At 37.2% G+C, this 12,121-nt stretch overlaps 1 pseudogene; it reads left to right on the top strand.

Annotated features, from left to right (window-relative positions):
- Positions 1-3,357: 3,357 nt before the first annotated feature.
- LOC129010450 (putative protein FAM10A5) lies at positions 3,358-4,382 on the top strand (annotated as a pseudogene).
- The last annotated feature ends 7,739 nt before the right edge of the window (positions 4,383-12,121 follow it).

Below are 12,121 nucleotides of genomic sequence, written 5' to 3'. Positions count from 1 at the left end.
TTTTGGTTTAAACCACTATAGTGAAATTGGCTTCTAAAAAATTGTCTCAGGTAACTTATTTATGGTCATAATATGGAAAAATACAATTTGCCATCAGTAGCCTATCATTTCTACACTTCTCAGTTATTTGTGACCTGAATAAATAAGGCCTATGGCTTAATAGGATAAGAATGCTGCTAAGATATGTAGAAGCAAAGATAAACCCTCTTCTCTGTCCTCCCCAAGAATATGAGATGGAGGTGCAAGTCATGATCCTTTCAAAAAAGCAAGGCTGCACACCCAGAGCCTTTCTAAGCAAAGCCCTACTTCGAAGGGACACATACAGTGAAGTGCTGGGGCTGGCTTAAGTAAGGTGATGCAGGGAGGAAAATCTTTTTTTGTTAAAAGCATCTGAATACCTCAAGAAAAAAATATTTCAAGAGTGTGTTATCAGTTTATTGTTCATCATATTCACATTTCCCCTTGCATATCCAACCACAGCTGAATATTTCATTTCCAACTCCCCTGTTAATGTTACAACTATAAATTAATTTCATTTCCTTGTTGGTAATATGTTACATTGCTTGATAGGGTTTTAAAAGATTATTAGAAAAAAGGTGCCAGAACAGTGCAAAATATCATCACATCCCTAAAGAAGAAAGGCTAGAGATCTCTGGCATAGTAGTAACTTGCCAGCCTTCAACATTACTGAAAAACAACTGAAATTTTTAGTCTATGAACTTCAAATCCTTTGACCAATCCCTTGATATAGATATCCACAACCTTCATTTGCTTTCGTTTATCTAACAAATGACATAAAGATGTGATGCACTGATGAGATGAAATGGAATATGTGTGTGCATTTGAATGTGTGTGAAAAGGAAGACACCTGTTTTCCTAGGATGTGTCAAAGATGTACAATTCTTAATGACTTCTATCTGGGATTTACTTGTATTCAAAGGTTTAAGTTTTTCATCCTTCCAAACATCTAAGCCATACTAAATTAATGGAAGAAAGTGGTAATTGTTTACTAGGGGAACAAAACAGAATGTCACATTAAGAAATCATTGGAAACCCTGTTATCCATGACCACCATCCTACTCTAAAAATTAAAGAGAGAAGAGCACTGTAGTTAAAGTTACATTCCCACTCAAACCAAAGACATTTTTGCCTCTTCATATAAACTGTAAACTCCTCTCTCTCTCTAACAGGGTTTGTGTCATATCTCTGGATTCTATCCCAATGCCCTACAAATTGAAGGTACCAAATACCTATTTTCTTTTTTTTATTATTATACTTTAAGTTCTGGGATACATGTGCAGAATGTGCAGGCTTGTTACATGGGTATACCTGTGCCATGGTGGTTTGCTGCACCCATCAACCCATCATCTAGATTTTAAGCCCCGCATGCATTAGGTATTTGTCCTAATGCTCTCCTTCCCCTTGCCCCCATGCCCAAACAGGCCCTGGTGTGTGATGTTCCCCTACCTATGTCCATGTGTTCTCATTGTTCAAATTACACTTATGAGTGAGAACATGCAGTGGTTAGTTTTCCATTCTTGTGTTAGTTTGCTGAGAATGATGGTTTCCAGTTTCATCCATGTCCCTGCAAAGGACATGAACTCATTCTTTTTTATGGCTGCATAGTATTCCATCGTGTATATGTGCCACATTTTGTTTATCCATTCTATAATTGATGGGCATTCGGGTTGGTTCCAAGTCTTTGCTATTGTGAATAGTGCTGCAATAAACATACATGTGCATGTGTCTTTATAGTAGAATGATTTATAATCCTTTGGGTATATACCCAGTAATGGGATTGCTGGGTAAAATGGTATTTCTGTTTCTAGATCCTTGAGGAATCGCCACCCAAATACATATTTTCTAAGAATGATGATAATAATGAACTAACTCCTCTAATTCCTACCAGAAAATATATTCCATACATAATTAGACCCATGTTTCTCAAAACATGTTTCACAAAGGGTGTATGCCTTGCAACATGGATGGTAGTTCTACTAAAAATGGGAGGAAAAGAAAAATTATTTAGCTAAATAAGATTGAGAAACCTAAGCATAAAGTTAAATAAGTTGCATTACCACATAATTTCTTAAGAAATTTTAAAACATTTTTGTGCATTGTGAAACTCTAAGAGACAGTTAAAGTTTGCAACATTTCCCATAATTGTTTGATAAGGAAAACTTATGAAACTTTGAATGGTACCATTGTCTTACAGACCAAAGTTTAAGAAATGTTACATTAGATGAATGTTGAGTGCCCACTATACACAAGGATAGTGTTCATTGAAATATACCCTTTCTTTCAGCCCTGGGGATTTTTTCATCTGTAAACAGATGATAATAACACCTACCTCACAGGGTTGTCATGAAACTGGAATGAAATCAAATATATGCAATGCCAAGGCTAGCACAAAGAGGGCCAAAATGAACTCTCCTTCTATGTCCATAAAGGCATTACTATGGGGAAAATGAAATCGTCCTGAATTTTACTGCACTTATACACACCTCTGTATAGGTTTGTATGCCTGGGGACAGAAATGTATCATATGACACTTCATTGTCTGGTTCAGGAGTTAAGTCAGTCCAGCCATGGCCATCTCCCACCCAACTAGGATTTTAGTTCCTCAACTTCATAAGCCTCCATCCACCACTGCCTTCCTTAATTAGACCTATGATCCCTCACACACAGTCAACACACTTGTAAAGACCCAGGCATTCAAGCATAAACCAGAAACATAGTACATCCAGTTGCCAAAATGGTTAAGTACTTTTTTAGCAAAGGATCTTAAGCAAATATATATATATATGTTATTTAGGGTCATGCAAGTGCTGAACAGTACACTAGAACTGCTTTTAGTTTCTAATCTGTTTTAACAACACTGCATGGCAAAGTTGATTTAAATAAATATTTAAATAAAATCTAAGTTGAACAAAGCATTACAAAAATGTTTAAGCCTCAAGTGCACGTAGCCACAGAATATGCTCTTGGATATTGCTCCCTGAAGGGGCTGCTATCCCCCACCTCCTTGAAGGCACCCATGTCAGGGGTTGCCCCATCCAGGGAGCTCGTTCCTAGTTAAGAATATGAGAATGTGTGCGCAGAAAGACAGGCAACAGCACGAGCAGCCACGCTTCTAGAAGGTTCTAGGGAGAGGGCAGGAGCAGCACAGAGGGAATAGGAATGAGCAGGCAGAGGACCCGGGGTCACAAGACTGTTGGGTGGGAGGAACCAGTGACCAGGAAGGTTCTAGTGTGTTCTGTCTCCTGGCAGCTGCCTGCTTCTACGAGGTCATGCCAAGCCAGCATCTGGGCCTGGAACTAGCCACAGCCCCTTAGCTTGGCCCACCGCCTCCCGACCATGGACCCCCGCAAAGTGAACACGCTTTGGGCCTTTGTGAAAATGTGTAAGCAGGATCTGAGCGTTCTGCACACCAAGGAAATGTGCTTCCTGAGGGAGTGGGTGGAGAGCATGGGGAGTAAAGTGCCACCTGCTAGTCAGAAAGCTAAATCAGAAGAAAATACCAAGGAAGAAAAACCTGATAGTAAGAATGTGGAGGAAGACTTAAAGGCAGATGAACCATCAGGTGAGGAAAGTTATCTAGAAATTAATAATGAAGGTGTGATTGAACCAGACACTGATGCCCCTTAAGAAATGGGAGATGAAAATGCAGAGATAACAGAGGAGATGATGGATCAGGCAAAGGATAAGAAAGCAGCTGCTATTGAAGCCCTAAATGATGGTGAACTGCAGAAAGCCATTGACTTATTCACAGATTCCATCAAGCTGAATCCTCACTTGGCTATTTTGTATGCCAAGAGGGCCAGTGTCTTCGTCAAATTACAGAAGCCAAATGCTGCCATCCGAGACTATGACAGACTCATTGAAATAAATCCTGATTCAACCTAGGACACAGGAAATTACAGAACATCAGAGAAAATATGAGTGAAAACGTGAAGAGCGAGAGACCAAAGAAAGAATAGAAAGAGTTAAGAAGGCTCAGAAGAGCATGAGAGAGCCCAGAGGGGGGAAGAAGCCAGACAATAGTCAGGAGCTCAGTCTGGCTTTTTTCCAGGTGGCTTTCCTGGGGAAATGCCTGGTAATTTTCCCAGAGGAATACCTGGAATGGAGGCGGCATACCTAGGATGGCCAGAAGGCCTGGACCCAGTGAAATTCTTAGTGATCCAGGGGTTCCTGCAGCCATGCAGGATCCAGAAATTATGGCGGCCTTCCAGGATGTGGCTCAGAACCCAGCAAATATGTCAAAATACCAGAGCAACCCAAAGGTTATGAATCTTATCAGTAAATTGTCAGCCAAATTTGGAGGTCAAGCGTAATGCCCTTCTGATAAATAAAGGCATTGCTGAAGGAAAAGCAACCTAGATCACCTTATGGATGTTGCAGTAATACAAACCAGTGTACCTCTGACCTCATCAAGAGAGCTGGAGTGCTTTGAAGATAATCCCTACCCCTCTCCCCCGAATGCAGCTGAAGCATTTTACAGTGGTTTGCCATTAGGGTATTCATTCAGATAATGTTTTCCTACTAGGAATTACAAACTTTAAACCCTTTTTAACCTTAAAAATATGTAAAACAAATTTAAAGGGTCTGTTAATTCTTATATTTTTCTTTATTAATCATTTTGGATTTTTTTATTTGAATTATTGGGCAGGGAAAATACTTATGTATGGAAGATTATTGCTCTAATTTGAATGAAATAAAAGTTTATTAGTGCGAGGCAAAAAAAAAAAAAAATATTTGAGCCTCTTGTGATGCACAATTCATCAGTGATACATTAGTGCCCTCTGCTGCTGGCTGAGTTTTCCAACAGCTCAGAATTTCAGTACGGCTTTTCTTTTTCTTTTTTTTCTTTTCTTTTTTTTCTCTCTCTTCTTCTTTTAAGAACATTGCAGTGTATTGTTTTGGTTCAACATTTTTACACATAAATTAATAAAATTAGTAGAATGGCAATCAGGATGCATGGGATTATTTTAAATTATTATTGCTTGTGTTTCGACATCAACGTAAAGAAATTTCTTGATCAAAATTACTTAGAGATTTCATATTGAGCTGCAATCATGGAACACAGCATACATTATTGCTCTTTAATTGTAAAATATTCTATAAAAGGGAATTTATGTAGCTGGCCTGATAGCATATCATATAGGTTCCAATTTTTATTGATTCTAAATATAATAATTTACCCCTCATTTTGCATGGCTTATTTCTTAGGGTTGCCAGATTTAGCAAATAAAACTATGTCCCAGGTACCTTCATGGAACCTATTTCTACTAAATACTTATACTAAAAAATGCTAAATTCTTTGGTAAAAAAAAAAGTATTTCTGAAATTCAAATTTAGCTGGATTTCCTGTATCTTACCTAGTGACCTTATCTATTCTCATGTGTGCTCTGAATTTCATAATTGAAATTCTTTTCTCTTATGATAACCAGAATTTATCCTACCATAATAATGACTAAAACCAAACACGTCTTTCTTTATTTTCTATTTCTTTCCTTACATTTTGTGAAATGCTGAGTAGGTTTTCACATAACAATGCTTAATGCACAAATTGACATAACAGGGTTTGTTAGTCATGAGATTAAAAGCATTTGTTCTTAAAAGAAGAGTTATTTAATTAATGGATGGATTAAGTAAGAACAATCCTGAATTCCTCAACTTCCTTTATGGAGCAACAAACATACTATATACAAAGCATTTAAAAAGTTCTGTTTTACGAATGGTAAGTTTGAAAGTGAGGCCACCCAGATGCAACATTATGCTAAAGCGGTGATTCTCAAGCTTGCACAGCTGAACTTGTGGAAGTTTTTTGGGATTTTGTGTGTCTGTTTTTGAGACAGATTCTCACTCTGTCACCCAGGCTGGAGTACAGTGGCACAGTCATAGTCCACTGCAGCCCCGAACTCTTGGCCTCAAGCGATCATCCCACATCAGCTTCCCAAGTAGCTGGGACTAGGTGCACCACCATGCCTGGCTAATTTTTTCTATTTATTTATTTATTTATTTATTTATTTATTTATTTATTTTAGAAACACGGTCTCACTATGTTGTCCAGGCTGGTCTCAAACTCCTGGCCTCAAGAGATTCTTCTGCCTCAGCCTCCAGAGTCGCTGGTATGAGCTACTGCGCCTGGCCAGAGAGTGCTTCTTGATTTTAATATACACATGAATGAAACAGATTGATCTGGCAGAATCTGGGCATTGCTAATTAGCAGCTAGTTGATGCCATTGCTGTTAAGCCAAGAACCGTACTTGGAGAAGAAAGATTTTAGGAGAGACCAAAAAAGAAAAAGCAATTTGTTTCAATATGGAACTACATAACGTCTGTGTGAATTGAAAATGCAGATTACTTACCACCACATTATTGCCAGAATGTAATGATAACTGCCATAGAAACGAAGGATGGGAGCGGAGATGAAAGAAAACGAATCTTAATAGTCCTGTGGTGGTGTTCAGTGTGCCATCTTCAGTTCCTTTATCGTTTTCTGTCACAGTATCTCTCACTGGCAAAATGGAATTAATATTTGCTCCCTCACTACTTTTTCAGAATTTGAGAATTTGCATTAGATCATTTTATATGCAGCATCCCAAATATGCAGTAATTTAAAGCATACAAGTTTAGACCACATTAGAATTGAATTCATAGTTTATTTCCATTAGACCTCTTTTAACCATTTTGGTCTGTTGGAGCTTAAAGTAGCAAGATGCAGATTGTGCAACCATGTGGAGCTGATCAAATCAACCCCCGAAAGTGTAACTGGTAAATCTCTTCAAGTGCTTTTGAAAAATTAATCAAGACAGGTTTGGTGAACCTTTGCTGAGAGTGTCGTTAGGACAAATGACTTGGTTCCCAATATATTATCATAAAGGAAAACTCCAACTGCAAATCCCAAGGTGACCCATTTATCTCACTTGAATGGAAAATAATGACTTTTTAAGCACTGCAAATAATTCCGCTGGTTTAAAATCAATTTGGTTAATACAATTAAATTGAACTATTTGATCTTTCAGGTTCAAAAACCACCAACTTGACTCAAACGTTAACATTTTAATATGCAAACAGCCACCATAATCTTCCAATGCCTTCGAAAATGGTTTATAGGGACACGTTGTAGAAAACAGTGCATATAACATTGTCTTTAAAATCTTTCCAGAATTAATAATGTAAACTGGTATTGAGGTATTCTGCCTAAAGCACTCATATTTCACCTCAAAGCCAATGCCTTTTTTTTTTTTTTCACACAGTCTCACTTTGTCACCCAAGCTGAAGTGCAATGATGTGATCTCTGCTCACTGCAACCTCCATCTCCTGGGTTCAAGCGATTCTCCTGCCTCAGCCTCCCGAGTAGCTGGGACTACAGGCATGTGCCACCACGCCCAGCTAATTTTTGTGGGTTTTTTTTTTAATACTTTAAGCACTGAGATACATGTGCAGAACATGCAAGTTTGTTACATAGGTATACACGTGCCATGGGGGTTTGCTGCACCTGTCAACCCGTCATATACATTAGGTATTTCTCCTAATGTTATCCCTCCCCTAGCACCCTACTCCCCAACAGGCCCCAGTGCATGATGTTCCCCTACCTTTTGTGTTCTCATTGTTCAGCTCCCACCTATGAGTGAGAACATGCAGTGTTTGGTTTTCTGTTCCTGTGTTAGTCTGCTGAGAATGATGGTTTTCAGCTTCATCCATGTTCCTGCAAAGGACATGAATTCATCCTTTTTTTATGGCTGCATAGCATTCCATGGTGCATATGTGCCACATTTTCTTTATCTAGTCTATCATTGATGGGCATTTGTGTTGGTTCCAAGTCTTTGCTATTGTGAATAGTACTGCAATAAACATACGTGTGCATGTGTCTTTATAGTAGAATGACTTATAATGCTTTGGGTATATACCCAGTAATGGGATTGCTAGGTCAAATGGTATTTCTGGTTCTAGATCCTTGAGGAATCGCCACACTGTCTTCCACAATGGTTGAACTAATTTACACTCCAACCAACAGTGTAAAAACGTTCGTATTTCTCCACATCCTCTCCAGCATCTGTTGTTTCCTGACTTTTTAATGATCACCATTCTAACTGGCATGAGATAGTATCTGATTGTGGTTTTGATTTGCATTTCTCTAATGACCAGGGATGATGAGCTTTTTTTCCTATGTTTATTGGCCACATAAATGTCTTCTTTTGAGAAATGTCTGTTCATGTCTTTCTCCCACTTTTTGATGGGGTTGTTTTTTTCTTGTAAATTTGTTTAAGTTCCTTGTAGATTCTGGATATTAGCCCTTTGTCAGATGGATAGATTGCAAAAATTTTTCTCCCATTCTGTAGGTTGCCTGTTCACTCTGATGATAGTTTCTTTTGCTGTGCAGAAGCTCTTTAGTTTAATTAGATCCCATTTGTCAATTTTGGCTTTTGTTGTAATTGCTTTTGGTGTTTTAGTCATGAAGTCTTTGCCCATGCCTATGTCCTGAATAGTATTGCCTAGGTTTTCTTCTAGGGTTTTTATGGTTTTAGGTCTTTCAATTAAGTCTTTAATCCATCTTGAGCTAATTTTTGTATAAGGTGTAAGGAAGGGGTCCAGTTTCAGTTTTCTTCATATGGCTAGCCAGTTTTCCCAACACCATTTATTAAACAGGGAATCTTTCCCCATTGCTTGTTTTTGCCAGGTTTGTCAAAGATCAAATGGTTGTAGATGTGTGGTGTTATTTCTGAGGCCTCTGTTCTGTTCCATTGGTGTATATATCTGTTTTGGTACCAGCACCGTGCTGTGTTGGTTACTGTAACCTTGTAGTAGCCTTGTAGTATAGTTTGAAGTCAGGTAGCACGATGCCTGCAGCTTTGTTCTTTTTGCTTAGGATTGTCTTGGCTATACAGGCCCTTTTTTGATTCCATATGAAATTTAAAGTAGTTTTCTCCACTTCTGTGAAGAAAGTCAATGGTAGCTTGATGGAGATAGCATTGAATCTATAAATTACTTTGGGCAGTATGGCCATTTTCACAATATTGATTCTTCCTACCCATAAGCATGGAATGTTTTTCCATTTGTTTGTGTCCACTCTTATTTCCTTGAGAAGTGGTTTGTAGTTCTCTTTGAAAAGGTCCTTCACATCCCTTGTAAGTTGTATTCTAAGGTATTTTATTCTCTTTGTAGCAATTGTGAATGGGAGTTCACTCATGATTTGGCTCTCTGTTTGTCTGTTACTGGTGTATAGGAATGCTTGTGATTTTTGCACATTGATTTTGTATCCTGAGACTTTGCTGAAGTTGCTTATCAGCTTAAGGAGATTTGGGGCTGAGACGATGGAGTTTTCTAAATATACAATCATGTCATCTGCAAACAAAGACAATTTGATTTCCTCTTTTCCTATTTGAATGTCTCCATTTATTTAAATCTTCCTTTTTTAAGCAATTTTTATTATTTTTCTTTTCTCTTGTTTATTTATTTAAGACAGAGTCTTGCTCTGTTGCCCAATTTCTTTCTCTTTATTTCTTTCTCTTGCCTGATTGTTCTGGCCAGAACTTCCAATACTATGTTGGATAGGAGTGGTGAGAGAGAGCATCCTTGTCTTGTGCCAGTTTGTGCCAGTTTTCAAAGGGAATGCTTCCAGCTTTTGCCCATTCGATGTGATATTGGCTGTGGGTTTGTCATAAATAGCTGTTATTATTTTGAGATACAGTCCATCAATACCTATTTTATTGAGAGTTTTTAGCATGAAGAGGTGCTGAATTTTTTCAAAGGTAGGCCTTTTCTGCATCTATTGAGATAATCATGTGGTTTTTGTCATTGGTTCTGTTTATGTGATGGATTACGTTTATTGATTTGCATATGTTGAACCAGGCTTACATCCAAGGGATGAAGCCGACTTGATCTGGCTGTGACATCTGTCACCCCATTGGTGGCCAGGGTTGATTTGGCTGCTCTGGCTGGCTAGGTGGGTGTCCCCTTCTTCCCTCACTGCTCCATGTCTATTAGCCCTTTGTGCACTCGGTCAAAGAAGATGACCATCCCTGATAGAGGAGGACTGCGGTCTTTAGTCAAGGGTATAGGAGTAGCTGCACTCCCTTGCTAGAACCTCCAAACAAGTTCTCAAAACAAAATTTTTAATTGGCCAGATGTGGTGGCATACACCTCTATCCCACCCACTCAGGAGGCTGAGGCAAGAGGATCACTTGAGCCCACGAGTTCATGGTTACAGTGAGCTATGATTGTACTGCCACACTCCAAACTGGGCAACAGAGCAAGACTCTGTCTTAAATAAATAAACAAGAAAAAAGAAAAATATTAAAAATTGCTAAAAAAAAATAAGGAAGATTTAAATAAATTGAGACATATTCTGTGTCAATTAATTTGAATGTTCATAATTTGGAAGACTTGATATTGTTAAGATAAGAATTTTCCCCTAATTGATCTATAGCTTCAGTGCAATCCCAGTCATAAATCTCAGCAGGCTTTTTCATAGAAATTGACAAGCTGATTCTAAAATGTGTATAGAAATGCCAAAGACCTCGAATGGTCAAAACAACCTTGTAAAAGAAAAACAAAGCTGAAGGACTTACACTTCTGACCTTAAGACTTACTATAAAGTAACCAAGACAGTGTATTATTGGCTTAAGCATAAATAAATAGATCAGTAGAACCAAATATAAAATCTGGAAATAGACCCACACATACATAGTCCACTGATTTGCAACAGACACCAAAGCAGTTCAATGAGGAAAGTATTTTCAACAAATGGTTCTAGAACATCTGGACAGCTATAAGAAAAAGAGTAAACCTGAACTCTTACTTCACACCTAAACAAAAATGAATTTCATATATATATTATAGACTTAAATATAAAAGCTAAAACTATAAAGCTCTTAGAATAAAATGTAAAAGATTATTTTCACAACTAGGAGTAGACAAAAATTTGTTAGGACACAGAAAGAAATAACGACAAAATGTTTTTAATTGGTAAATTAAACTTCAAAATTAAAGACCTCTGCTCACTGAAAATGTTAAGAATATGAATAGGCAAGCCACAGACTGGAAGAAAATATTCATGAAACATTTATCTGATAAAAAAACTTTTAAGTGAAAATACAAAGGCTTTTTATAACTCAATAGTAAAAAGAAAAACAATCCAAGAAAAAATGGGCAAAATATTTGAACAGACACTTTTACAAAGGAAATTTGTTTTAAAATTTAAAATTGTCTGATAAACACAACAAAATTGTTTCATATCATTAGTCATCAAAGAAGTGGAAATTGAAACTACAATAAGAAACCACTACACACCTACTAGAATGACTAAAATTAAAAAGACAACTGACAATATTTGTTAGAATATAAGAGCAAATAGAACTCACATACACTACTGGCAGGAATCTGAAATAACACACCACTTTGGGAAAAGGTTTCTGTTTCATTTAAAGTTAAATATACATATATCCTTTGACTCTGCTCTTCTATCTTAGGTATTTTACTTATTTGTGGAAAGGAAAACATAGCCACAAAAAGACTTGTACAAGAATGTTCTTAACAGCCTTATTTACAACACCTAAAACTAAAAACAACCCATTATATATAAACAGGAGAATGAATAAGCAAACTGTTTTATATTCATACCATGGGACATGTCTTAGCAATAAAAAGAGAATGAATTAATAATAAATGTAATAATATCAATGAAACTCACAGACATGCTGGGCAAAAGAAACCTGATACAAAAGAAAATATATTTAATGATTCCATGTGTATGAAATTCTAGAACAGGCAAAACCAATCTATGGTGAAAAAAATTTAGAAAACTGGTTAGCTGGATGGTGGGAAAGAGGGAAACTAACGGAGAAAAAAGAGGAAGGAACTTTCTGGGGTGATGGGGGTGTTCTAAATTTTATGATGTGGGTTACACAAATGTACATATTGTCCAAATTGTATAGTTATTATTTGGGTATCTCACTAGAGGTGAAATTTACCTTTAAAAAATCAATGTGATGTGGATAGTGGCTGAAAGTATAGATTAAACAAAAGGGCAGAATGTTGATAATTGTCAAACCTGAGTCATGGGTGCAAGGATATTTATTATACTTGGTTTGGTTTGTAAATGTTTGAAATTTTC

The sequence above is a fragment of the Pongo pygmaeus genome, chromosome 10 (genome assembly GCF_028885625.2).
Source record: "Pongo pygmaeus isolate AG05252 chromosome 10, NHGRI_mPonPyg2-v2.0_pri, whole genome shotgun sequence".
NCBI classification, from domain to species: domain Eukaryota; kingdom Metazoa; phylum Chordata; class Mammalia; order Primates; family Hominidae; genus Pongo; species Pongo pygmaeus.
The sequence above is the reverse complement of the archived record's forward strand: the minus strand, read 5'-3'. Positions and strand labels throughout refer to the sequence as shown.